The sequence below is a fragment of the Aythya ferina genome (assembly GCF_964211825.1).
Source record: "Aythya ferina genome assembly, chromosome: 17".
NCBI lineage: Eukaryota > Metazoa > Chordata > Aves > Anseriformes > Anatidae > Aythya > Aythya ferina.
In genome coordinates, this window is record NC_140316.1 from 9,652,546 (window position 1) to 9,680,176 (window position 27,631).

Here is a 27,631-nt window from a genome sequence, read left to right on the forward strand (position 1 = left end):
GCATTAAAAGCACATAAACCCTATTCTACATGTGCATTAATTCCCTTTGAAAGCCTTAAGACCATAGGCACCTTCTGAAAACCGACTTCATGCCATTAGGAGGTTTCCAGTGTGCTTCTGGGAAGTGCAGCCAGACAGGAGGGTTATTATGAGAGCAAGAGCCAAGGCAGGAAGCTGACAGGGTTTGTTTTCTACTCTCTCTCCTTTCTTCTACAAAACAGTGTTGCTGAGAGCTAGCTGAAAGGTCAGAGACAGTCTGCAGTCGGCTGCTCTTTACTAAACAAAAGTTTACTTTCATCCACTGTGCTGCAGCCGCTGGAGTCACTTCCTCCTTCCTCCGGCCTTTCTTGGAGGCGAGAAAACAGTCGGCTCTTTCACCACGTTAAGAAACCCATTACAATCAATTTAGCCAGCGCACAGACAGACTCCGTGTCTACTGTATTCTGTTACCACCGGCCGGGGCGGGGGGAGAGAAGACCTACTGCCCAGCCTCCCCTCGCACTCCCTTCCGTAATGGAAAGGATGCCGGCGCCGCCAGCTATTGGAATCACGCTAACAAATGAAGCTGTCATCAAACACCTCTTGGGGGAAGTGGTGGGCAGCAGGGGAGGGTGCGTTCTTGCGGTGGAGTTGCCTTCGCTGCAGTGGTCCTGCTGGCTAATTGCTCAGCATGGAGAGCACACACTTAAAGCGCTATCGTCCTCGTCAATAATGGGGTATTAGGTGCCTCCTGTTCGGCGTGGCATTGATCTGTTCCAGCTTTCCCCTGTTGTTGTTGTGTTGGTGTGTTTTTTCTTTTTTTTTCTCTTTTCCTTTGTAAGTGTTTTCTGAGCCTGTGTTTAGCGTGAGTGCTGCTTAAGTGCTAATTGTTACACCACAGATTGATTGGCGACAAGATGGCTTGCCAAGTTTCTTCTCCCATCTCCCCGGGAGGGGTGGGGAGGAAGGACAGCGGGTGGGGGCCGAGAGGTGGGGAGAGAGGGAATCCTTTTGCACTCGCTGACTTCCTCTCTCACTGTCTTTCTGAGCTGGAAACTTTTGGCCTTTCAGACCTCCTCCTGCCAATTTCCATTCCTGTTTTGTTGCTTTCCTCCCTGCTACAGAAACTGTATACATCTTTCCATTATTTGAAATTTCCTTACGATACCGTCCTGTGAACTAGGTGACTTAATGGTTAAGAAGAACGCTGGAACAACACAACAGTCAGCATTTTGCCTTTCCTTATGAAAAGGAAACAAAATAAAAAATGAAACTGTTTAATTCCTCCAGATAGTCCCTTTCTCCACCACATTTATGCTTCCAAAAACCTGCAATCCTGAGGCCAACAGTGACATACAGTGAGAGCTGCATAACAAATGACACAGCAACTCCATGACTCTCCAGAATCCTGAAACATCTGGGCAGGCCCTGGAGCAAGATTTGAAACCAACCCAGAGAATCTAGAACAAAGATTCAAAACACGCAGATACTGGATTCAATACCTATACTATCCTCCTGGGTAATGTAAAACACTAGTAATGTTCCACCTGAGGTTCAAGAAGGTTAAACTCATTTTTTTTCCCAGTGTGTACAACAGTTGCTCGACTGAAGAAGTCCACTAACTCCAAAACTCCTGACTTCAATCCCCTTTTTTTTTTGTTGGTCACCAAACATTCGTAAATTGCTATAATATAAAGAGGAGAAACAGCTTCTCTGTGAAGTGGATGAGTACACAGTACAATCCCCAATTCCTTAATGGGAAACTGGGGAAGGACTGACAGCTAACTAGTTTAAAGACACCAAGCTAAGGTTAAAACTGAAAATAGAACTCAGAATTTCCTGAGCATGGTATCTGTACAGCATCCTGTCACCCTGCATGTATTAGACCCTCACCATCTTTTGTGAAAACACCAAGTATTCCAAGGTATCGCATTTTCTGCCAGGCACTTTTAACAGTTTTGTATCTAAGCCTTATGCTAAACATCAGAGCTGAATAAACAGCTTAGCGCACGCTGTATTCAAACACTATCATTTCTTCCAACTTACCCAGCAAAGCATACAAGTGAATGTAATCACAGTGTTTATTACCCAGTGCCAGCCAGTCATGCTTCTAGGAAACAGAGGTGCCACCATGTGACTGTACCATGTCGACAAACAAGCAAGTTGTGAATTGAAAAAATGTCAAAATGAAATGTGTTACTTCTTTTTGTGCCAGTTACAAGAAATTTTGAGCACAAGGGTCTGCTCTCTAGAACTATCAATTTGCATTGGCTGAACTAAAATCCTGGATTTTCTTTGAGTTTTGTATACAAAAGTTCTAACAGAAAACACAGCCTTTAACTTTGCTTTTTAATTAACATGCATGCTACTAGCACTGCTCTACTTGAACATGACCAGAAAGCAAATACAAGCTGCAAGCATGCTCCAGTTGCAGTTTGCTTTTGAATTCACACAAAACATGCTCAGGCATTTTTTCTCACTGATGCCTCAGCCCTGCTACAAACACTGGGGGCTGGCAGCTAACCTGCCCTGGGAAGGCTGCAAGAACCAGCTGTAGCGTTACCAGCAGGACCTGGCTGTCACTCACTTCCCTCAGAAGAAGGACACCCAGGACTAGATTACCCCACCCCTCAGAGACCAGGTTAAACTATTGTGGAGGAATAAAAATGGCCCGTTGTACTCATCCTGGCTTTACCCAAAGCAGCACAAGTGACTCCGCCACCTCTGGCTGCATAATGGGCAACTGCATAAAATGAGAAGTGAGAAACATTCTCAAAAACTTGGCTGGATATCAAAAGAGACACAAGCAAACACATAGAAAAGTAAGAAACAGTAAGCAAGGAACCAAGGAAATGCGACCTTTCCTCATTTGATATCAGGTAGGGTATTTGTGTTCTATTCCTTTCTCATCCTATGGCAGAAGGTTACCATAGTATCACTGGTACAACTGAAAAATATACGAGCATGACAGCTATGAACTGCTTCTAACCTGCATTTTCAGAAGACACCAGACACAAAGTTTTCCTTCACGTTCAGGAGATCTACAGACCTTCAGTACCTCTAGAAGTAGGTTACAAAAATACTCTGACAAAATCTAAGAAAAGCTTCGACTGGGAGAAGGTCAGAGGGTAGGGATAAGAATGAGAATCTTCTAAACAGCATTTGCTGTGCTAAACTTTCACATTTGCAATAGCAAATTTGACCTCATTCGGCTGCTAAACCCATGTGCATATTCCAGCCAAAACTTCCTATTACCATTTGCAAATAGCAACATGCCAACTCTCAAAAAAGCATTTGCTCAGAACTTCTGCAAGACAACACTCGGCACCATGACAAAGAAAGACACCAGAAGGAACAGCTGGTAAATCAGGATTTACAGAAGGCTTTCCATCACACACACACAAACAACAAAAACCAGCCCAACACCAAGAAAGAAACAAACACACACTAGACAGAAAAGAGAGTCATGCTAGGAGTGCACATGCAAGGAAAACTGTTTTCTGAGCTGCTCTTGTCCAAAAACCACAGAACAAATTGCTGAGGCTTTTCCCCACTGCACAAAGTGCCTTTTAGCATCCAAGGTTTTCTCCTGTGGGACAGGAGAGAAAGGGAAAGACAACTGGCGTCGAGCTGCATATTGTCTGAAGATGCTGTCAAGAACATCATAAGGAAAGAGCTGTGTCTGAGGTCATCAGATTAGAGAAGGAACAAGGAACCGAGCGGGGGCTGGGAATGGAAAGGGAAGGGGGGAGGCGCAGCGACCTGTGTGACCTCTACTGCACTAACTTGATATAACAAATAGTTCTGAAAAACCAAATACTGTTAACCCTTTTAAACTGGGTCATTCCCTGCTGTGGATGGCTCACGGAGCCGAGCCTTTAACTCCTTCCTCACCACACGCTTACAAACATCGACAGTTGGCAGCACATTAGGGTATGTTACATTTACAGTTCTTACTAAAGACAAATCCTTTTCCAAAAGAATTTCACCTTACCCAAGTAAAAGTATTTTGTGGATTGCAACTCTAAATTTTAGCCTGTTTAAGGCAAAACACAGCCTTTGCAAACATAAAGGTGATCCTTTCTTTTGTAGAAAAGCTCACTTTTGGATGAAAAGGCCAGTGTGTATCTGGTGATACTCTGCAGAGTTGAAGAGACATTCTCAAGATGTACAGATCGTATTTAGTGAAAATCTCATTTCACTTATAAGGGAAGGAGAAAGCAACAATGCTCGCCCACCACCTTGAACTCCCTGCAGCACCAACTGCAATCTGAGAAGGGGAAAATCTTCCAGGCCCCAGTCCTGCGCTTATAGGGCCTTACTCACACAGCTCTCCTTGCAAACCTGGCCCCGTGTTTGACCCAAGAACGTATTCAGATGTCTGTTGTCTAACTGGAAACTGACACAAACCTCCTAACTCTGCAAAACTGAGCTCCAAACCTTTGAGGAAATGATTCTCTTCCATGATTCTACTACATTTTTGAACTTCTGCTCACAGCTCCAACTGCTAGAAGAAATTGGGAGGTATCTTAGCCTCTCTGGTTCTATTCCTAACCACAAATTAAAATGGAAAAAACGATCCAGAAATTTCAGAACCCTAAAAAACAACTTGAAATTCCACTCTGGTTTTGAACATGGATAACTGTTTCAATAGGGATCCTAAATTTTCCATTACCATTCTTTTATTCCTAATGGAAAAACCTCAGTTTTCTTATGCTGTTATTACCGCAACAGTCACTTGTTAGTGCACACACCGCCGTAGCAATGCAGACTTTTCCACTTGGGTGGCTGAAATGAATTTGCAGTTTTGAGACACCCAGAGCAAAGGCAGTCCATCACTGTTCTAAGACAGAGGACAGCCCCCTCTGGCACAGCTACCATGGGAAGGCCACTCCAGCAGCAAAGGCTGGCAGGGCTGCAGCAGTTCTGACTCTTCCAAACCGTAACGGGAAGAGCCAGCTCTTTGTTGGAGGGGACTGAGGATGGACAGCAGTGCCCTGATCTCTTCCACTCCACTTGGAGTGCAGCATGGATCAGATGACTTCCAGAAGTCCTTTACATCGTGAATTATTTTACAGTTCCGTGAAGAGATGAGGATTGCTTTGAAGAGCTATTTCTCCTATATCGGGTGCCTAAAAACAGAAGGTGAGGGATGTCTTCACAAGTATTTTCCTATGTGCTACTCGACCAGAAAAATGTGATGTTCTCAATAAGCTGTATCCTCCATCATGTTTAACATCAAATAAGATATAGAAATTACTCCTGGAAAGAAAAATGGCCTTCTTGACCATTGCATGGGATTTTGTCTGTAGAGAGTGTACCCACTACAAAAAAGTGGATAAGATTCTTCCTCTTTCTAAGCTTAGAAAAAAGTTAAAAAAACTCCAATTCATTATCCCTGAATCTGTAAGGTTATGTGAAAGTCTGCTGAGCTTTTTCCACTTCGTATCAATGGTTACAGCTGAGATGAAAATCTAGTCTTTGCCCCATCATTTCATTTCAGTAGGAGAGAAATAAATTTCTCAAAAACCTCTGGTACTTTTTTCTTGGTTAGTTTGCTGTCTACACAGCACTCTCAGGCACATAAACTGACTAGGTGCAGAGCCCTGAACTCCATCCTTCAGGCCAGTGGTACCCAGCGACACAGGGACTAGGCCAAGGGTGGTATTATTGTGCCAGACCAACTGTGCCTTTATAAAAACTTACACCAGGGGTGCGAGACTGGTGACAAGCAAAAGCTAGTGCTTCCTAGGGTTGTTTGTATACGAGTATTTTCCATGCTGATTATAAACATCCAGATGCTCTCCTCATCCCCCCAGAGCAAAATACCAAATTAGGCACACAGTGATATAAAGCTGCATACCCCATCCAGAGAATATTGGCAGGATAAGCACTACTGAGGAATGGCACTGGCATTCCACCAAGATTGCTATCACAAGTAAATGGGACATCAATCGGTTGTTAAGAAGAATAATTGACTTTAAAAAGGTGATGTTATTGGATAACATACTGGCTCAACTAGCTTTAAAAAATTGCCAATGCCTTTTACATAGAACACCCTACATGCTTCTTGAATAGTTCACTGTTCAAAAGGTCCCAAGTCTTACTGGGGTGTCCAAGCACAGCCCACAGAGAAATACTGAATCTGCACAGAAAGGATTTTTGAGTTTAACACAGATTTGTGTTACACTTTGGCTCAATCACACCAGGAAGGCAAACCTAACAGCAAATTTCGTCATATGAAGGAGACAATTTAAATCCAGCAGCTTCCTTGAGGAAGGAAAGGATGAGAGTACCACAACAGTTGGAAGAGTCCCCTAATTATCCAGCAGTAACCATTTTGTCTGCCTGCATGGCCATAATCCCGTTGTGCCAAATGTGTGGAGTGTCCCCCATACCATGGACGATTCCAGTAAGCTCACCAAGAGGAAGCTGTGCCAATTTCCATGCATGCAGTAGAGGACTTTGACTTTTCTGCTTCCCTTTTCCTATCCTCCTCTGCGGTTCCCTGGCCATCCTTATCCCAAACACAGCTACGACCTTCCTCTTGCTGGTTCACTTGCACACGTAGCAGCTACTGCTTTATCTGTGAAGACTGGGAACCCAGGACTTCACAGCCTCCTTACCACCTATCCTTGCAGTGTAACGAACAAAGCAGAAGTAGGAGGTTGGCTGCTATGGATTAAACACAACTGCTCTCTGCCAGAAATGCCCAGTTAAATTCTTTAAGGAATTTAAGCAGTTAACACCTGCTTAAATAAATCTCTCACTGATCTGCTTTTTTGTTAGTTCTGAACTTAAGCAAGCCCATCAAGAGACAGGTAAAATGGGGAACTGCAGCAAATTCAGTGTTCTCATAGATTAATGGTTTCCTTTGCAGTAACAGCCGGGAGATACCTGCTTCAGAGCAGCATACACATCCTGCTCCCCTTGCACTTTGGGCTCTAAAACATCCCATAAACACCTTAAAAACAAAACTTTAAATAGGGAGTAAGAGACCAATAGCCACAAGCAGGGCTCCAAGAACAGACTCTGTGTAACACACTTGCTCCTTTAGCTTTAGGTAAGAAGCAAACGGGACTTTGCTGCCTTTAACACACTGCTGCACCTGCAGGTACCGCTATCTCATTGCACCCCATCTGCAAAAAGGGTTAGCAGTTGTTTCTTTCTGCCTTTCTTCCTCTTCCTCCTCCTCCTGTTTCCATCAAGGAATGTCTCCTAAACCCAGCATGCGAGGAGATCTCCTCTGCACTGCCTTTCTAAATAAATAAAAAACTTCTCTCAGCTGCCTATTACAGGATGATTAAGGGGGAAGGGAGAATCTAAAGCAATCTGATGAGAATTTACAGGTCGTCAGCTCCCTTTCCCGCTGTCAACCAGGGGGCAACCCTTAATGGGGTGAAACGGCTGCAGGAGAGCACAGGGCTCAGCCTTCGGTTCAGCCTCTAATGAGGGGCCATGGGCTCAGCTAGGTCAGCTTGTTAGAAAGGGAAGAACGGCAGCAGAGTGAGAGTCAGGGATGGAGACTTACAATAGCTCTTGAGGGGCCATGAGCCTAAGCACGGGGGCTCCGGAGGAGGGGGAGGGGGCAGCAGCCATGTCGTCTGCCTGCTCCTTGCCTCTTAAAATCCCATTACCTTCCTTTTATTTCACAGCAGAGACCTGGTGGGGAGCGAGGCGGGGGGGTAGATGTCCAGGAGGAACTGCCTCTGTCTAGTGCCTTCCGTCAACAGAGGTCAGGCCCATAGGATCAATTTTTTTCCCTGTGTATGTGATTTTCTTCTCTCTCTCTCTCTCTCCCTCTTCTTCTTTTTTTTTTTTTTTTTTTTTTTTAACAAGAATACGGGCGCCAGGCTTACAAGAGGTCCTCAAGAGCTGTCAATCAGGGCATGAAATATTCAGAGAGCTTAATCTTCTTAGGGGATCTGTAGAGACCCCCTCATGGGGTCTGAATGCTCTTCATGAACTTGCAAAGAATGGGTAAGGGGAGAGGGGAAAATAAACACAGCTGAAAAGAATGAAAAGAGAGACATCCTTAGACAGACACCCTCATATCTTGGTGAGGGGCATATTATAAGAATTTAAATAGAATAGAAAAGACCTTTTAAGACCCAATTAGTGGAACAGTCTCCCTTCTGACTGGGAGCCCAGAGAACCACCTTTGGGTATTCTTCATCACGGCTATTTCTTTGTTTTTTACTCAACAGGTAGCCCAGCTTGTTGACATGCCTAGCTCAATTATGACCTAGTTCTTGACCTTACGCAAGTTACTACTTCTCCACAGATTTTGCCTTTTCTGTGGGCCCAGCCAATACACAAGAACTCTACCAATCTGCTTAGTTAATGTTCAGGATCAGGTAGACTGCCCTCTGGGTAGCTTGCAAGCTGCATACATTTCCTTTAAGGTCTCAGGAATCAGGTGTACATTTTCCAAGGTATTCACGTAGCTGCAAGTAAGCTGGTTTTCAGGTAGTCAATTACTGATTGCACAGCAGGGCTACCAGCATGTATGCATAGTAAAGAAACACTCTCTGAATAAATATATCTCGAGGTGTAACTCGGATATGTAAGCAATAAGAACGCTTACACATATGCAAGATAGAGATACATTAATTCATTTTAATATAGAAGTGAAATCTTGACCAACTATTTTTCAAAGACTAGCCAGGGGCAGGCTGGCTCCTTTCCAAAAGTTGCAAATAGCTCTCTGTAACATGGGTTTTCTATGTTTCTCTCTTGGCTTTCTCACTCAACTTAAATATCTTAGGGAAATTCTTTGTGAAGGAGTCAAGTAAAATAGCTTGTACCGAGTTCTGGTACTCACAAAGTCAGCCACGTCTCTAAAAACTGAGTCTCCCACTTCTGTTGTTTGAAGGACTATGATTAGCATCTGTAACAACTTGCTGCAGTACCCCAAAAAGAGAATCATCTCCAGACCCTTCCTCTTTGGTAGCACAGTCCAACCTTTAGGAAAAATTGTTATTAAAATTTTGTAACTAATTTCTCTCAGACACAGAGAAACCTCCTATATTTTTCCCTTCCGTCAGTATCTACAATGCAGAAAATAGTTGTATTGCTGCTGCAAATTCTATGAGAAGGAACAACTTCAAAGATCTGGAAGAGTGATCCAGCTTTCCAGCATTTAAAGACATTTGTCCTGAATTGGAGGCATACAGGATATTGACATAATCATCTTGTTGACTGCTGGGCCTTCTTTAAGTCAAGAAAAATAAATGACTTTCTTCCTCTAGCTGGTTCAAGAGATCCTGGTTTGGGAAGCAGCTGTGCAGCACAGTGTATGACATCTGAGGATTTGGCTTTTACCTCTCATCCCCATCTCTCATTGACATGTGTAAATGTTGACACAAAAGAGAAAGAGAAAGTGGTTTTCTTTTCAAAAGACACATCTACCAACCTCCATACACCAGAACGAGTCAGAGAAGACTTGTTAGTTTCCCCCCTCCTAGCCCTCAGGGGGCAAAACTACCTGGCACTTACAAGAAGCTTGGTGCAGAACAGTGCTCATGCAGCTTTATGTCTGGAAGGCACAGGAAGGTTGGAAGTGGTTGCTTATTAATTCAAAGAAGTATCAATAGGACAGCTACAGCTATGCAGATCACACAAGGTGGATAAGGAAGAGAATTCCAGCAACTAGCCAGTTCAGGCTACAGGGGAAAAATTATACATAGCATTTAGGAAGAGAAGACACCAGTGTGGTAGAGAGAAAGGGGGCAGACGGGAGCAAAGGCAAGGTATATATTTTCAGTGGTAGTAACAGATCTAAAAAGAGAGACAGAGAGAGAAGCCTTCTTCCCCCTCCTCCTCTTCTCCTGCACCTGGGGTCATGCTGTGACCTTTTCGAAGATGGGATGTAAAAGTGACCTTTGTCAGAGTGTCACAGAGCGCCCAGCCCAGGTTTCAGCGAGGAGACGTGGGAGGCCTACAGGCAGTGCTCCTTCTGCGGGCAGAGGTCCTGACCCGCAGCAGCGTGCTCGCGGAGATGTCAGGGGCAGGCTCCCCATCCCCAGTTCCTCCACACAAGGAAACAATAAGAAGACAGGCTAACAGACAAAGAGCCTGGTCTTGAAACTTTCTCATCTTACCTGTAAGTGGTATTGCTTGGGAGCTTCTTTCTTTCCCCCTCTCCGTCTTCCCTGAGTCTTAAAATAATCTTAAGAAAATGCCTCTACTCTTATATGCTTGAGTTGCCTTCAAGGAGCCACAGACACACCTGCAGTACTTTCCAAGACAAGACAGAGGGGAATGGGGCCAAAGCTTCCTTACTGCTTCACTTCCACTGCTTTATAAAACCACAACTCAGCACCCCTAACTGGACGCGTTGATGAGGCACCCAACTAAGGAATGGCTTCACGGGCAGCCTTCCCTGACTTTGCTCTGAGTGTGGACATTCCTAATCACTCTGTGCCCATAAGCCATACGAGGGTAAGATTCATATAATTTCCACAATGACTTGCATAGTTGCTTGAGAAAGAAAGAATCCATCACCAGGGCAGACACCAGCTTGCTGTAAGGGAGTCAGTTGTGTGCAGCAAACCAAGCAAACGCTGGAGGACACAAAGAGAAAACACACTAGGAGCTGTCTGACACTGGGTCAGCCCCACACAGAACCCAAGAGCTCTGCTGCCACTCACAAAGACAGGCACTTCCTCCTTGCCTCCCCTAGCCCTGTCTTTTGGCTAACACACAGCAGATCTTCTGAATAAACACATCTCTGTTGGACGTGCAGTTCAGGTGCTGGCTGCTCCAGCTGCGAAGCCCCCATCTCCCTGCTATGTCCTGGAGGCACGAGAGGGCAGAGGAAGCAGGGCAATCTCCAACCTCCATCTCCTGCTGCCCCACGACCTCTGGGCTGCCACTGTTGACCCTGCTGGGGTTGCAGGGGGTGGACTAATTTGGACACGTTCAGGCAGTTGCTGTCATCAGCTTCCTGCTTTGTTGATCAGGGAGGTTTTTGCTGTAGGCGGGAGTCAATTATTTGGCAATCTCAGGATGATCGGAAGAGACTATTAGTGTTTGACATTTTAAAGGGAAATGGAAAACAGCCCACCTCTCCCTTTCTGCCAGCTAAACCAACCACTTCATATTAAACTTTGCATAGCTTCTTCCGCATACAAATTAGCTCAACAACTGCTGCTCTTCTACTATGTCAATGGGCCACAAAAAAAAAAAAAAAAGCTTGACCATGACTCCTAACCTGCCAGCACAGAATACGGCCATCTGGACTGCAACAGCGTCTCAATAAGCCTATATGCAGCAAAAATCCCTGCACGGAAGACATAAAAAAGCAGGTTGAGCCGGGGATTCATGTCTGGAAGTATCCACAAAATTGTCAAAATAAACCAAAACTGAAATGCATGCATGGATGAACTGTGTTTGAAGCTTAAAAATCATATTCCAGAGAAAGATCTGGGCTAAGTGAAAGGTGGTAAATTTAAGAGCTGTTCAATAAACCCTTTTTATTCCTGAGAACAGACTCTGACTTTTAAAAGACTTTTACAAAGCTTTATCCTAGGCTTCCTTATGTGAGGAGTGGGCTGTCCACTCCTCCTCAAGATCCCCCTCCAGAGATTTGTTAAACATTTGTGCAGAAGAAACGACTTATCTTGAAAGTGTAAAACGGGGAGTATGACAGTCCATTTGGTAAGATAAGCAGTCAGGAGTCATAAACCAGCAGCCTTAGTTCCAACTGCAGTTAAGAAGTAGCCCTTGAGAAAGAAAAAATATAGTGGGGTTCTTGGAAAACAATTTTCTCAGAACTAGCAGAAAAAGAGTGTTGTCTCCTGCCTGACAAGTCAGGATTTACAGCTTGGGTGTATACCTCTGTCCTTCCTAACAGCAGAGTATGTAGCACGTTTAGGTTACCAGTACTGTTTTGCAGGCATATGCAGAAATCCCAGTCAGAACCAACCCCTCGTTGCACCTCATGCTATACAAATACACGGAAAACCTTTGATTTTCTTTTTTAATACTATGGGTTAAGATTTGAACAGCTGATTTGCTATTTCCAAAGCCTTAGCTATATTTACACCATTAAACTCACAGAAAATCACTGAGTATTAGTGACCTGCTCATACCGTACCCCAAAAGGAGAGCTGAAGGTGAAGGCCATGCTTCCCCATAAGAACTGATGCAGGAAAGCGACTGCTCCAAAGCTTACACAAGCCAGTTCAGCAAGAAAAGGCCTGGAATGACTCACATTCTGTAAAACAGAGAGGAAGAAGACTTTCGAGTTTCAGTAAGTCCAGGTCCTCTGCTGTTACAAGTGCCAACAGTCACCTTAGATAAAGCCCTTTACGCTCTGGAAGAATAACCCATGATGGAGTCTTAACAAGGAGCCTGCTGGTGGCGGCTTGCTCTCCCCCCAGCTCTCTATTACTACCAGTATCCAGTTGGACCAAGCTCCCCTGGGACTGTCCAGGATTTTTCTGTATGCAGACAGCTCTGATGTGGCAGCAGGGCAGACTCTAAGCGGTGGTGTGATTTAATAAACAGACACTTAAGGCAGTTTACGCTGGAGTCAGCCCACTTCGGATGGCCTTCTCTGCTAATTTAACACGGGTTGCAGCCCCCAAGCTGGCGTCTCCCTGCTCATTACGGAAAAGGGGTGCGTATGCATGCGTGTGGGGGAGGAATTCTTGTTTCACATTGGTGCTCGAGAGACTTTATTATACAGGGCAGCTCATTTCACTCACTACACTGCAGAGGATTTTTCAACAGAGAGGGGGAGGCAGGGCATGCTAGTTAGGATCCTTCCCTGTTATTTTCATTAATTTTCCTCTTTTTTGTTTTGGTTAGGGGGGATGTGACAAAAAGGGACAATAATTGCCATTTGCCGCAGACTTCGAGGAGTCCTCCTCAGCCATTACAGATTAAATTGCATTCTGTACAAGTGTCCATCAGGCCCCAGCTCCAGACTCCAGGCTGGTTAGAGGGCAGCTGATTCAGCTGCAAGAACATTTTGCTCCACTTCTGATCTGTCCTAATTATAAAAAGGATGCTCTTTCCTTTAACCCCTAGAGTTCTCTCTTTCCTATTCTCATGGTTCAGTCCTTCAGCCAAGTATTCAGCTGGTTTACATGAGTTTTACATGGACTGTCAGCAGCAGAGAAGCTACATAGATCCATACTGCCTGACCATCTCTTTTTTAATTTGTATCCCTCCGACCAACAAAGAATTACAGATTTCAAATAGAGGATGGTAAAACCACGACACATTAAGGACCCAAAGTATCCGCCTGAATAGAATTTAGCTTTTGTAAAATCAAATTTAAAACTACAGAAAATACCCACCACTTTCAGTCCAAAGCATAGGTAACTTGAATACACACAGCTGAGCTAGTTTTAAGGTAACAAACACCAGTACATTTAGCAGTACAGCAATAGGAAAAGTAGAGTCTGTAACACTTTGTTTGAGAAGATAAGCTCATGGGCCCACATGGAGCTTATTATGGTTCTGGCAGTGCAGCCAGCTAGTTAACAGATGTCTCAGCAGAACTACACAAGCTGTACTGACAGCACTGCAATGTCGATACAGAATAAACATCTGGACTGCAACCAGGAAGTGGTAGGTTGTCATTTTCCCTTCAGCTGGTAAACAGTTCCATTTTAAAAGCTCTTACAGTGGATCTTTCCACATCTTTGGTTACAAAGTGGTGTAACAGGATGAAAAACAAAGAACACAGGCCTGATACTGATCACCGCAAGCTTTGCCTTGATGCAACTCTGACACCTGACTTCAGCTGACTTACTCCTGACTGAAGCTGGTCTAGATACGAAAAGAATAAGTCCCACCTTTGTTGACTGAAGCTGGTCTAGATACGAAAAGAATAAGTCCCACCTTTGTTGATCTCGCCCCTTATGCCCCATGCAGCAAAGCTTAACCTGCAGCAAACTCCTCCCCTCCTCCCACCAAGCTTCCGTCTTTTCCCACTCACAGAAAAGTCTTACCCCTTTTGCAGCCCCTCTCCTGGAAGAGGAGTAGGGTTGATACTCTGCATAGTTCTGGAAATTGGCATTGTGTTACCCCCGCCCCGGAGTGCCATGGGCAGTTGTGAGCCCACAGCACCACAAACAGGACAAGTCTGTGGCTTAGCACCATGCTTTGGAAAATGGCACTTTTGTAGGTTCACAGATTTAACATGAGAATGTACCAATACTGCCATATGAACTGAACTCCTGCAAAACAGACTATTCACAGCTCCTGCAGGGAAAGGAATTATCCTTCCCCACTACACAGACTCAACATTACTAACAGCAATATCTCATGGTTGAAATGCAGAATAGTTTAAGACAGACATGCATTCTCAGTTTGTACGCTCCATGTGATGATGAATCAAACCACATCCTATGGCAGTCTGTTCCAACAGCAGCTTACCCAGCCAGACTGCATTTTGCTTTTCTATTTCCAATATCTCTTTGTCCTGAATACAAGAAAGTGCATTGTTTAGAAACATCTTGCTTTGGGGATACAGACAAAATCAACTGTCCCTGACAGTTAAATGTTGGCTGATAGCATCTAAATGATTTTTTTCTTCCTTTTAGATGCTCTCCTCTTTGTGTTAATGCCTTTGCTCTTTACCGAAATTCCATTAAATATTCTACCCATTCTGTTTTGCTGTTTTGTTAAGTTTGTTTGTGTGTTTGTTTGTTTGTTTGCTTGTTTTCTGATTAGTTTATTTCCTGTAGAATATTTCTTAGAATCAACAGCTGCCTAGCTATTGGTATTAATCAAATGGATTAATGGAAAATGAAAAAGAGAAAAGGGAAAAGTCATATGGGGAGGGTTAAAAAAAAAAAAAAAAAAAGAGAGAGAGAGAGAGAAGCAAGCACAATACCTGTCTTCTCCAGCTAGTACTGGACAGCTCCCTCCAACCAGACTTTCATCCTCAATGTGTAGTGGCACTGGGAGCCTTTTAATACCCTTCTGATACAAGATATAAAATTAGCTGTCACCAAACCCATTAGTCAGCTATTAACAATGACTGTCAGCACAGCTTGGTACACGGTGCAAAAAGCTTGCAGCAAACAAGCTAGAGAAATGTTCATTATCAAAAAATTTCTCCTTACCTTCAGTAGTTAGCGGGTGACAGTGTTTTATGTATCCACCAGGTAACTTTTAGAAAAAAATCCTTACCACTGCACTTGTGGAATTTTTATTATGCCTACCTTCTAAATAGCTTTTTATGGAGAAGAAAAGTTCCCAGTACTCTTTCTCCACATCATTCACTGCAATGACGAGCATATTTATGTCTTTTGGACTTACCCATCCGCATACAAAGCATGTAACATAGCAGCAGATGTGCTGGTCAGTATCAGGTACGTATCTTACAGTGGATGCCATTGCCCGATCCTTCAACACACATCGGGTGATCTCCATTTTCTTCCAGTCGCATCTCTGAAAAATCAAAAATTTGCTACTTTAACGGAAAGAAAGCACGGCATTTCATCAATGGAACCTTAATATACTGACAAATAAAGTCTATACAGGATTGCCGTTTTTCCACTAGTTTTTGTCACATGCAGAGCTAAGGAAGGGGCAGAAATCTGTGCAAATTCCAACGAAGTATTCCATAGAAGTATGCAGGGAAAGGTTTGGTTTCAAACACAAACTTTTTTGCAGAAAAATAAATGCTAAAATAGCAGAGTTCATGTTTGCCTTCTTTTATAAGACGGACGACTTACTGAGCTGGTTGAGGGTTTGAAAAATACAGATGAAAAAACAACTAACAAGAAACCTTGTAGTCTTCTATAGCTGAAGTCAAGCAGTAACTGAGAGTGTTAAATAAAGACACTAAAAACATCTGTAGTTTTCCCAAGTCTTGAAGATCTTTTCTTTTTAAAATGTATTTAATCTCTAGATGTAAACAAGGGTTGGCAAAACAAGTGCTCTGGAAAGCTTCTCCACACATAAGTCTTCTCCTACTCATGTAAGTAGTATTTACTAACTGTAGTAACTTACTAACCTTAAGTTAAAGCAGAATAAACTTCCTATTGCAGATCCAAATACACACAATTACTTCTTTGTGAAAAGGAAAAAAAGATAATTATATCAATGCAAGCTTATGTTCAAATTAGATGTTGCACTTCAGTAAATAACAATGTAAAAAAATCACATGCCTAAATAAAATATTTATAATGGCATAAATTTTATGAGTGAATGAAGCTGTAGGGATCAAACGCACAATCAATGATCAAATGTAAACAATGGACTGAATTTTACCAAGTTAGTCAGCTGAGCTACTGCAATTGGTCACATACATCTTCAGTTAACCCTAATTTTGAAAAATAGGGAGTTGAAATCAATAATTACTTAATGAGCAAATATTTAATTGCTCATTTATTATTATTATTTTACATATTGCTGCTAGTGCCAGGAGGTTGGGGAATGAAGAGGTAGAGGGAAGTTTATCATAATAAGTGTGAGAGAGACACACGCTTGTTTAGGGAGCTTAAGAGGTGAGAGAAATAGTAAAGACTACTAGAGGGGATGTGAACTGACTGACATTTGCCACCTGAAATCTAATTTTAAAAGGTGAAGATGGTATGAGGAAAGCAGTAACACCAACAAAAATTAATTACACTGCAGAACCACCTCAGAATCTGTCAATGACCATCACCCTACTCTGCCAAGATCTGAGAAAGAGGGTGCCCTGCAGGAAGACAGTAACAGCAATGTGAAGGTCTCCACCTCAGTGAGTTGAAGAAAATAGTTTGACCAAAAAAACAAATGTAATTTATTCTCTCAAGCACTGCCACCACTTACGAACTGCATTCTACAGATTCATATCCTGGCTTAAGGGAAATTACTTTTCCTTAGTTTACCCTGCAAGCATGTTGGAAAGATAAATACCTGTCCTGTCTGGAGAGAAAGACCCCAGTTTAAGAAAAGGAAATAAAGGCCAAGCTTTCAGCCATTTTGTGCTGCAGTTTCCAATGCCCTAGCACCGAGCTGATCGTGTCAGTATCTCAAGGTCCCCAGAGACGGTAATCTTATGTGTTCAGAGAGGCTTTAGTTCATGCAAGGTCAGAGTAATTGTGCATGATTAATGGTTTATCTCTTCCTGAAAGCCTTACACAAAGGCTCCAAACCAAGTTAGCCGTAATTCCATACTCCTTACAGTCTGCTTAAAGGGGCAGCATCCTATTTCCTCTTGGTGGGGCCAAGCCTGTTGACTTTATCAGAATTGGAAGCAGGCCACAAAGCCTTTGAAAGAAGTCTCTCTCCCCCACTCAGCTCCCTAGGTAACGTGAATACATTGTGAAAGAAAAAAAAGAGCCCAAGTTCAGTCTAAAACACCCCCAAAGTCTTAAAAAAGACTGCTCTGTGACAGTCCCCAAACCTTTTGCTACAGGATTCTTTGGTTTTCTACAGAATTGCTCCTTAGCATATTGCCAGAGCAGGGCACATTAGAACCACCTTAGAATCCCATTTTTAGTCTGCAGCCCTATTTTGTTAAGAAAAGGATCATTTTTAATCAATTACAGCTTTGTGACCGTGGGCAGCCACATAAGCTGATTAAATTATTATTTGCAGATAGTGCTCACAGATAATTCCTTAGGGATAGCTGCAAATTTAGCCCTTTTTTTTTTGTTTGTTTCACAAAGCATTAACAAAGCTCAATTGCTTTGAATGTGCGCTGTCTTTTGCTGGAGATTTTAACTGGCTGTTTTCAGACTATGGAGCATTTGTGAACTGTTCGGTTCAGCTATTTAGTTATACACAGTGTGTAATTGGGCACATAAGTCATATGCTGTTGTTTCTGCTCTCTGAGTGGATGTCCAAAGCCCTTTACAGAAGAGAATAGTGAATAGTTTTGTTCACATACCAAATCTCTGTGCTCTCCTGTGACTAAGATGTTCATATCAAGCACAACATTCCCCGTGGTTTTCTGCGAATGAAACTCCCTGCATGTCAGGTCTGTTCACTGACAGCAGATGACAAGGGATCACAAACATGGCTGAATCAAAGCAGTCGTTTTCAGTTAATTTTTTTTTGGTAGATGTAGTTCCCACAACCCAATCAGATCGAGCTTTGATTTTATTGGGAACTTGAAATATTTTGTGTTTTGTTGGGGGGGAGGAAAAAAGGCATACAGTACAGTTAGAAACTTACACACACAAAAAACAAACAAACAAACAAACAGAAGAGTCTTCTATAGTGGTCACAGAAAATCAGCTAGTTAGCCATCAGAAATGCAATACAGGCACAGTCTGACTGCCACATTCCTAGGAACAGCTTTTTCTTTTAGAAGGTGGAGGAGTTGAACCATGTCAACAGCTATCTTAAATCTCTTCCTACCGAAAAGGACCAAACTGGCTGAAAACTGCAACCGAAGGTAACTTGGAGGAAAGAGAATCATGACCGCTAGGGCTTTGTGCTCAAAGAAAAGGTAAGATCAGACAATTAAAAGGACACTGGACTACAAAACAGAAGATGGCAGCAAGCTGAGGGGAACTGGTAGATACAGAATCTCTCAGAAAAACTTCCAATGGGAAGCAATGTAAAGTAGCACTTACTGGAATAGAGTATACAGTACTAAACTGACAGGAGTGTCAAATGGAATGTATCTGATCTCAATTAACCCCCAAAATAAACAGTAATATAGAAATAGCAATACATGAGTAAGGGTTAATACCAAACAAGAACATGTGAGGAAGAAAAAAATTAGAGAAATAATTTCAAAACTAATGATATATACCAAACATGAAGAGATGTAAGCAAAAAATAATAAAGTCATCAATGACTTTTTTGCTTCAAAATTCATAGAAATAGATTAATAGTGACTCACAGCAGATTTTCCTATCAAGGAAACAGAGAGTCGAGAACAAAGACAGGGCAGGTGAAATAACACTTTTGTCAGTACAGCCCAATTTGGGATCTGTTTGCCAAATCATGTCTTCTCCCAGAAAGAAAGGGAAACATCCTGAACTATCCAAGCTTTCAAAGAGCTTCTGTGCTTCCACAAGGCTTGGATCACCGCAAACATGAATGACCAGGAAAAGGGGGGCAGCAGGCCTCCCTCTGTAAAAGTGGGGACTGGGGTGGAACTCTGAAGCAGTGCTTAGACCCCATGGATGCCACATTCAGGTTGCACTGAGCTACCTAAACTGAATACAGCCAAGTATTCAGGGCTTGATGAAATCTATCCTAAAGCAGTCCAAGAAGTACCTGAAGCAGTTAATCTGTGAGTAACTAGCACTACTCTTGGTGTGATTTTGAAGAATAAGGGAGGTTCTGGAGAAACTGTGGGCAAACGAAGGACTTATCTTCAGAAGAAGAATGTAATTAACTGCACTGTCTAGAAAAACACAAGAAAAATTTTAAATAATCAGTTTAGAAGTAACTGGAAGGTAATACGATGATGAAAAATGGTCAATACGAAATGGTCTGGAATAAATTATGTTCCACCTATCATGTTCTATTGAATGGGGCAACAGTTGCAGCAATTATGGGGGAAAGCATTAGAGATGATTTACTTTGAAAAGAAAAGTAAAAATACAATGCTTTTAATCCCTACCCACCCAATGTTTTCAAAGTATACAAGGGAAAGCAAACATAGCTTAAAACCACTACAATTTGGGGGTAAAACTGTCTCGAAAATCCTCTTAAATTACCGGTAATTTGCGTCAAATTGACAGGACACTTCACCTGGAGTTCTACAGGGGACCATATTATCTCCACTTTTATTAGCATAGTCAAGAGCATAGATAGGTCCTCACAGGTATGCAGCAGCCATGTTTGAAGATACCATTACAAGTCAACAATCTCCATAAATTGGGAAAAAAAAAAAAAGAGTGGATTGTATCAAGATGGAACAAAATAAAAACAAGTACAAAACGTTATATCCATCAGAAACAAACCCAAACAGATATGGACAAGTGACAATATACAGAAAAGGATATTTGACCTTCTAAGTAAAGGCAAACTTAATTTTGATCAACAAATTGATGTCACCAAAAAAGAGAAATGAGAGAGAGGAGAAAGACATCTCCTCCCAGAACATACTGACAGGTGAGACATAGAAAGTATTTTCCCTGTTTGTGCTGGACATGGATCAAATTAAGCCAAGACATCCAGGTATGGCCACCTCACTGCAAGATAGATATAGATAAATGAGACTATCAAGACCAATAGGAAGATTCAAAAGCATCACTGAAAGGAAATGACTGATGGAACTGGACACGTGCTTTCCATCCAAAAGAGAGTGGGACATGATTATTCTTTTGCATTATGTATGTAAGTGGTGACTATGAAAAAGATGGTCATTGTTTTTTTACTGTGGCCACTTGGGGCTAGAACAAGATGTAATCAGTGTAGCATAGCTGACAGCAAGATTACTTGGGTTTGATATTAACATGACTTTCATGAATTCTTAAAATAAAAATAATAGTTCAACAATGCAACAAACCAGCTACATAGGAAGGAAAGAGAATTCAATTCAAAGAAGGATTTCAGACAGGTTTGCCTCAGGGATACTCTGAGTACGCATTTACAGACGTGAGCAAGCGCATCCTCAAGCTACTGGACATAAGTGTGTTATGGAAATTTCTACTCACCTGAAAATGGCTGCCCAGCTCTGAGAAGGACCAGCTCAGTATCTCAGAACATAGGCTTGCAGTTAAACAGCTTGTGATACAAGATGAGCAAGGTCTGGGTGATTAGCATAACTGCATCAAGTTACTATCTGCAGGTTGAAAAGCCTTTGAGATGAAAGATGCAAGAATAATGAAGGACATCCTGACTGCTACTGCTGATAGCAGGAGGAAAGCTCTACCTGGGTAAACCCAGACTCCTGGTTGAGACAGGAGGTAAGTTCTGTACTTGGACTGGCCTGAACTAAAACACTGATAAGCCCAGAAAGCTCAGCAGCAGGCAAGCATTCAGGATTTTGATATGATTAGCAAGATATAGATATTTGTGAGATTCACCAGGAATAGAGAATTGGGAATCTTGAATCAGCTTTCAAGTCCCCCATCAAAGTGCCTTGCACGTTTTGGATCTGACAGCGCCGGACCCAACAGCGCCATACAAGGTCACAGTGCAGCATTTTCTCTAAACATAGTGTTATATCTCAATGTCATAAGGCAGCACTGTCTGGTATGTGGTCAAACCCACAACAAATGGTGACCTGCCATGTCAAATTTCCCTGGTTCGATGGTTATAAAGTTAGCATGTGATGCAGAACAGATTCAAAGAAGAAAAGAATTGCTTGCATCTTCAATACACATTTTCTGAAGCAGACCTAAAGTCACATCAGCTGGCTACCTTCTATTCTTTGTAACAGGCTTCTGTCCTGTTTTCCTCAGACTATTCCTGCACTGTTCTGAACACTCCCTGTAGCAGCAGGCAACAACCCTGGCTTGGGATGCGATGTCCTTTCCAATATGGTAGCAATATATCTTTCCAAGCCTTTTTTTTTTTTTTTTTTTTTTTAAACTGTGTTATAGTTACCAACTATTTGAACAATCTACCTCACAGTTGCCATGGAGCCTGGGCCTCAATTTCTTTTTCCTCTTGTCTCTTTGGGCTAAAGTAGATTTTTATGCCAGATTAACCAAAGTGCTACTCTTCTTTGATCTGCAGTTCAGGCCACAGTTCTGACTGGAGAAGGGAAAAATAATTCACCAGGGTGCTCCTAACGTAAGAGCAGCCAAAAATGCTTGGGTTTCCAAGGTTTCCCCTGTTTCCTTTTCAAAAGGGACATCAAGAAAATAGTAACAAGTTAAATATGTTGAAAGTGTTTTGCTCTTCATTTCTTACTCATACTTTCTCTACAAATACAACTTGAAGAAATACCAACACTAGAAGAGCCTAAGGGTGCACCACCAGAAAAGCTAAAAGTGGTTTTAAATTATTAAATAACCAAAGCATCCTACCCCTTAATTTCCATTTTTTACTTGGTCCTTCCCTGCCACCATTTGGGTAGGTAGCCCTTCACAGACCACTGCCACGCAGAACCAGCATGACCCACACCTTAGCAGGTTGTAAAACGATCAGCTTGTATCATGGACCACAAGCACTTTTGTTGTACAGCTTCTCCAACAAGTATCTAGTCCCACAAAGCATACCTTTGAGATCAGTTGAACTCAAGTAAATTTAATTTTTAAAATAAATAAATAAAGTCACTTAAAACAGAGACACTAGATTTTGGTTTGTTTGTTTTTTTACTTTTTATATTTCTGGTATCACATGCCAGAACATCTATAAGGGAAACTCCTAGAAAGTTGAATTCAATCTGGAGCAGGAGATGACATATGACAAAGAACTTACAACATTCCTCAGCACTTACATTTAGCTTCAAACTTTCATTAATGAGCTAACATTTAACAGTCTGTGTATAATTTTAAAAATTGTAATAGTAGTTACAGCTACCGCTTAAATGAAAACTTTCTAAGTTGAGACCTTATCTGTTGGGCAGAATGATGAAGTCCTTCAGATACCAACAGTAAAATCACTTAAAGACGGTAGATTTAATGCTCTTCTTGCAGTGATCTGTGTTATTCCAACACGACGATGACATCTGCTTACTCATTACAAAATTAACATTAAATTCTGCATAACTCAGACACACAAACAATACCAGGTGCTTAATTACCACTTAGCCTGGTGTTAATTACATCACATGTGAAACCCTCAGCTATGTCTTTCAACAGAAAAGCTGCCAAGAAATGAATCTGCAGTGGCACCACGGGATTTGGAAACAACTCATTAGCACCCTACAGAAAAAAAAGGATTAGGTTGTGCCCCAAAACATCTAGCTCATGAACTTGCAAAGTCATTCAACTAAATTCTGTGCTTTTTAGAATCATAAGGAAGTGGGACCTTTATAAAGATCGATGGGAAAAGTTGAGAAATGAAAAAACAGCTTTCTTCTGTAGCCCCACAAATCCTTTTCTCCCACTATTTTTCCAGTTTCCCTCTATTTAGAGTTACAGAAGTCCTCCGTTTGTTGTCTGGCCTGCCACCAAACTCAGGCAAAATACATTTTCCAATTATCCCAGACCTACCTGCAAAATAGCATGGTTGTTTCTGAACTGGTCCTGAGGTAACCTCAATTTTTCTTTTTCCTCAAATGGACTCCCTCAAATGGACTCTGGAACAAACTGATTTCAACCAGGCAGGTTGTTATTTGGCAAGTAGAAAGTGCAATATATGAACCAATATCAATAATCTACAACTACACATAATCACAAATGTCCAAGTCTGGGACTCCATTCAGGACATCACAAGGTAGATTTTTTTCCTGTTACAATATTCAGCATGCAATTAAGGTAGATTAGTTTGTTCTTTTCCATTAAAAGAAACATCCTTGACAAAACAAAATTTGACATTTTTTTCTGAGCGATACAGGAAGCTGTTGGATTCATCATACAATTTGGGTCTACAGACAATGATATAGAGAGTAATAGACAATGCCAATAGATTTTTTTTTTTGCCCCACTGCTGTATGCATTTTGCTAAGAAGAACTCACTAAACTGAAAACCCACTTCACAGTCTTTGAGCTCAGCTGTACTAAATGCATGCAACCCTGCTTTGGAAGTGGTGTGGTGCTGCAGAATGCTAGAAACAAGCAGGGTGACTGGGCCCAGAGACAGCTCATGTCTTCCCAGAGACTGAGTCCTGTCTGAACTTTGTCATCCGGTCTTCCTATTAAAGGAACATTCCTACTTACCCAAAGAGGGACCTCTGCTGTCTTAGAACATCTTTCTTCCACTAGTTCAGCAGGTGATGAGAATCCTTCTGTGCAGAATTGCTCTCTACAGCAACTGCATCTATCAAAAGAAAAAACAAACAAACAAACAAACAAAAACCAACACAGTATCTCCTAACCCATGTAAAATCATGGAAAACAAAATCATCTTAAACAGTTGCAGCAGCACCTTCCTGAATTAGTAGAGGCCTAGAAATAATGGTTCTTCAAGATGTAGTTTTCTCAGGAAGCTTCAGTATTTTACTAAGTAGAAAACACACGGACTTCAAATAAATTATTAACTACTTAACTTCTGATTACTTCTAGTTACTTCCAACTACTTAACTTCTGATAACTTCTAGTCTGCATGTACACTCACATCCAAACCATTTCCCTAGGTGTTGCAATCGGATAAGCTAAATGGATTGAGCAAAGTAGTTATTTCCTAGTATCTAAAAATAGGAAATCTTTTCTCCAAGTGCATGGAACATTGACATCACCGCACTAGCCACAGTTTGACAGGGTATGATTTTGATGGGATAGCAAATGCCACACAAATACATTTTGTGCTTTGCCTTAATATATGGTGCAGAAAGGAACTGGTTAACAAGAACACAGGAAACTCCTTACAAATTGGTAGTGTTGGCAATTTCCTGCAATAATTTAGAAGATTTTCACTTGCTTGGTTGGGTTGGTAACTCATATCCTTAGGTTGAAATTCAAGAACTTCAAGTTTTGACACACAATCCAGTGATTAATAATATAGGCTGTATATACAAGACTGTGAAATATATTGGACCAAATCTATCATGTAGCTACATTATGTGTAACAAAAATGCTTTTCAGGCCAATTTTTGATTTCAAGACAATTTCAGAAAGTTCATTATTGGAGAACATGCATAGAAATTTGACTCTATTGATGAAAATGTACCACAACAGTCAGTCAATGAGAGTTACATCTTTGCACTCTTATGCAAAAAATGAGCTTAGTAAAGACTTCAGCAATTAGGATGGGATCAAAATCACTCAAACGATAGGGGGCCTACCATATGATTTTTTTTTTGGAGGAAGAGAGAGCATTCAGGCATATCACTCCTATCAGCTTTCTAAGGTATTAAGTTATTTATGTCACACTTGTAAAATTTCCCTGCATAAGGCCAAACCACCTAAGCACTTCTAAAAAATTCTAATGCTAGCCCCTAGCATGAGAAGATTTAAGTCCTATAGGTAAGTCTTATATGGTTATCAAGAAGCACACACAGTTTTCAAAAGAACCCCCTACACTGATTGTAGGTTAGTGCTGAGCTTTACTGAAAATTCAGTCTTTTTATTCCGTTGCCAAAATGTAAGCTAACATGCTGAAAAACATTTGATGTGCAAACATCTGAAGATCCTTCTCTGACCTCTTCCAAAATCCATCTATTCCTGACTGAAATCTGAGGGGATTAAAAAAAGACACACTTGGTTTAGTAGATTCTTGTAGGAATCTACTTCTGTCCCCAGCCTTTTTTTTTTTTTTTTAAATGAGCACAGCTTCAGCTGATTTTTACGAGAGCTTCTGTGTTTAAAAATAGAATATATGGCTACTGAGTAATACAGATAAGGAAAACAGGAGGAGAAAGAAGCTAAGAAAACACCCTGAAACCTCTGTTGTGAACCAGATGCTTCTACCTCACAGCTTGACATGATCCACACGGTCTGATGTCCAAGGGGCAGTATGTCATGCTTTAGTGTTACATTTTTCTCCCCTGTGGCAGCGAGCTGCATTACAATCTGTAAAGTAGGAAACCCACATATGCCATTATAAATAGCCCTGGAATGCCCTGCAGTGACTGCAGCAGAGCTGGGACTGCACTCTGAGCCCCTCGAGGAAACTTCTGCTGTGGCTTAACTCCAGGGGCATCCCTTATCCTATCAGTCGAATATCTATTAGACAGGTAGATGTGGGCCCTCGCACAAGATGTGACAAGGTGTACAGCAGCGTCAGTGAATCCACGTTTGCTGTAATGAGGCTTTAGGGGCCTTCAGTCCCTGAAAGCAGCAGTCATCGTTGTGCATTTAATTTCCCAAAGTCTTTCTTCTACAGAAAATCATCCTTCTTGTTCAAGGGAAGAAGCAGTTGCTGCGGCCCAGCTCAGATCATCCTGAAAATAAACATAACACAGCTTCTTCCCTGGCCGAGGCAGCGATTCCTCATGTACTCCCTCACTGCAAGTTCCCATAACAGTCCAAGACATACTTACAGCACCTATCTGGCTCCCTGCAAGATGGCTTAGAGAGAAGCCACCAATGCAGGCCACGGCCACCAGCTACAGGGCACTGCTGAACTCCCCAGCTGCTGCCTTCCCTTGGAGCTGCACAGATTCACACCCTCTAACATCCAGCTCTGCCTGAAACTTCCTCAAGGTGCACACGGAAATATGACTTGTCCCATTAGGTGCCAGGAGTAAAACAGGAGACTCAATAATTCCCAGCTCATGCTGTCTCCATCATAAACACTTTCAAAAGTAACGCCACGGCCTGAGGAACCCAGCACGTTCCATCAACTGGGAAGGTCCAATAATACAGGCATCTTGTGGGAGGTCTCGTTTCCCTTTTCCTCAATTTCTCCATTTCAATTTCTAACACACACTGCAGTCACCAGAACGGAACAAACTTCAATTCTTTCTCTCTGCTGTTTGTGTCAGCGAGCATCTTGTCCTGCAAAATCAGCACAGAAACTCCTCCCAAGTCTTTCCTGGTTTTGTGGGTGACAATGGCTATTCAAAAACGGGAAAACCAAGAACTGGAAAACATTCCCATCATCAAAAAATGGTCTTGTATTGTCACAAAGCTGGACCTGAGAGTGACCACAGTTTTTTTCCGCAAGTCCACCTGGCTCTTACTCAGAGCTTGCATTATTTGCTGCCAAAACCTGCATGGTTTGATGCTCTGCCCTAGTCAAGGACTCACAGAACTTATTCACATGTCAGACTTGTTATGAAACCTCAGGCTGTAGACTTCAGGCAGCCCAGCTTTCATCAGGCTTCTGCTTTACCTGCAATGGAAGAAACGTGCTACACAGAGCCTACCTTCCCTCACAAAGGACAAGGATCAGGCTGTCCCAGGAAAGCAGTATGCCCTAGAGAGCAGTAATTCCTCCTACATGGCATAACATACATGTGGGTTCTGCTGTGCCTAGCCCAGTACTTGACTGTCACAGGCAGAAGGGGACTGGGCCAAGCTGCATCTCATCTCTGGTCTCCTTAAGCAAGAGAAAAGCACAGACCCCTCCAATCACCCAGGACTGAACCAATCCCTCCCCGCTGTGTGAACACACAAGCTGAGATGACTCCTTGCCCTTCTCCCCAGGAACAGCCAGACACTGCCTACCTCGGGCAGATTTGCACTCTCCTACATTTAACTTCTTAAACCCCCTTATGTGTTCGTGTTCAGGACCGGAGCTGCGGCCAGCCCCCAGACAGGAGCCTATTGACACCCGTACCTGGGCAGTCACCCTGCAGCGGCACAGTGCTTGTGCCTCCGCGTGGTATTCAAGTGCCGCAGCCAGCTAATTCTTTACAGCTTGCACTTTTTAGCCCTCGTTATGGCAGACAGTTGGGCGCCCCTGTACAGTTAAAGATCACAGGCCTTGATAACCTGGCTCTTTGATTTATGACAGCCCAGACCTCAGTGATCACCTAATGAGGGGAACCTGGAGTGTCAACCTGTTTATTAAATACCCAGAACCAGCTGTAGACCCAGCCAAGGAAGTAAGTTAATCATATTTCTCATTTATTTTGTGTATCCCTCTCACTCCCTGGCTCTCCCCATTCTCTCCTCCGTTCTGCCTGGCTCCCTCTTTTCATCTCAGAAGGGGAGGGATTTCGGACAGGTCATTTACGGAGACTGTCAGGGGGCCGAAATGTTTGCGATTTCCTACTGATTTCTTAGGTGTTTAG

General features: G+C 42.4%; 1 long non-coding RNA gene across 7 annotated transcripts in view; it reads right to left on the reverse strand.

Annotated features, from left to right (window-relative positions):
* The window catches only part of LOC311446186, a 265,671-nt gene that overhangs the window by 193,881 nt on the left and 44,159 nt on the right, over positions 1–27,631 (reverse strand). For 6 of the 7 annotated variants that reach the window (XR_014698788.1, XR_014698789.1, XR_014698790.1 and 3 more), the window contains 3 exons: positions 23,673–23,772; positions 23,007–23,102; positions 15,262–15,393 (listed from right to left, as the gene is read on the reverse strand). This is a non-coding gene — a long non-coding RNA (uncharacterized lncRNA). Of the gene's footprint in view, positions 1–12,079; positions 12,200–14,833; positions 15,190–15,261; positions 15,394–23,006; positions 23,103–23,672; positions 23,773–27,631 lie in introns of those variants that run through there. The other variant, XR_014698794.1, reaches the window with a different exon arrangement.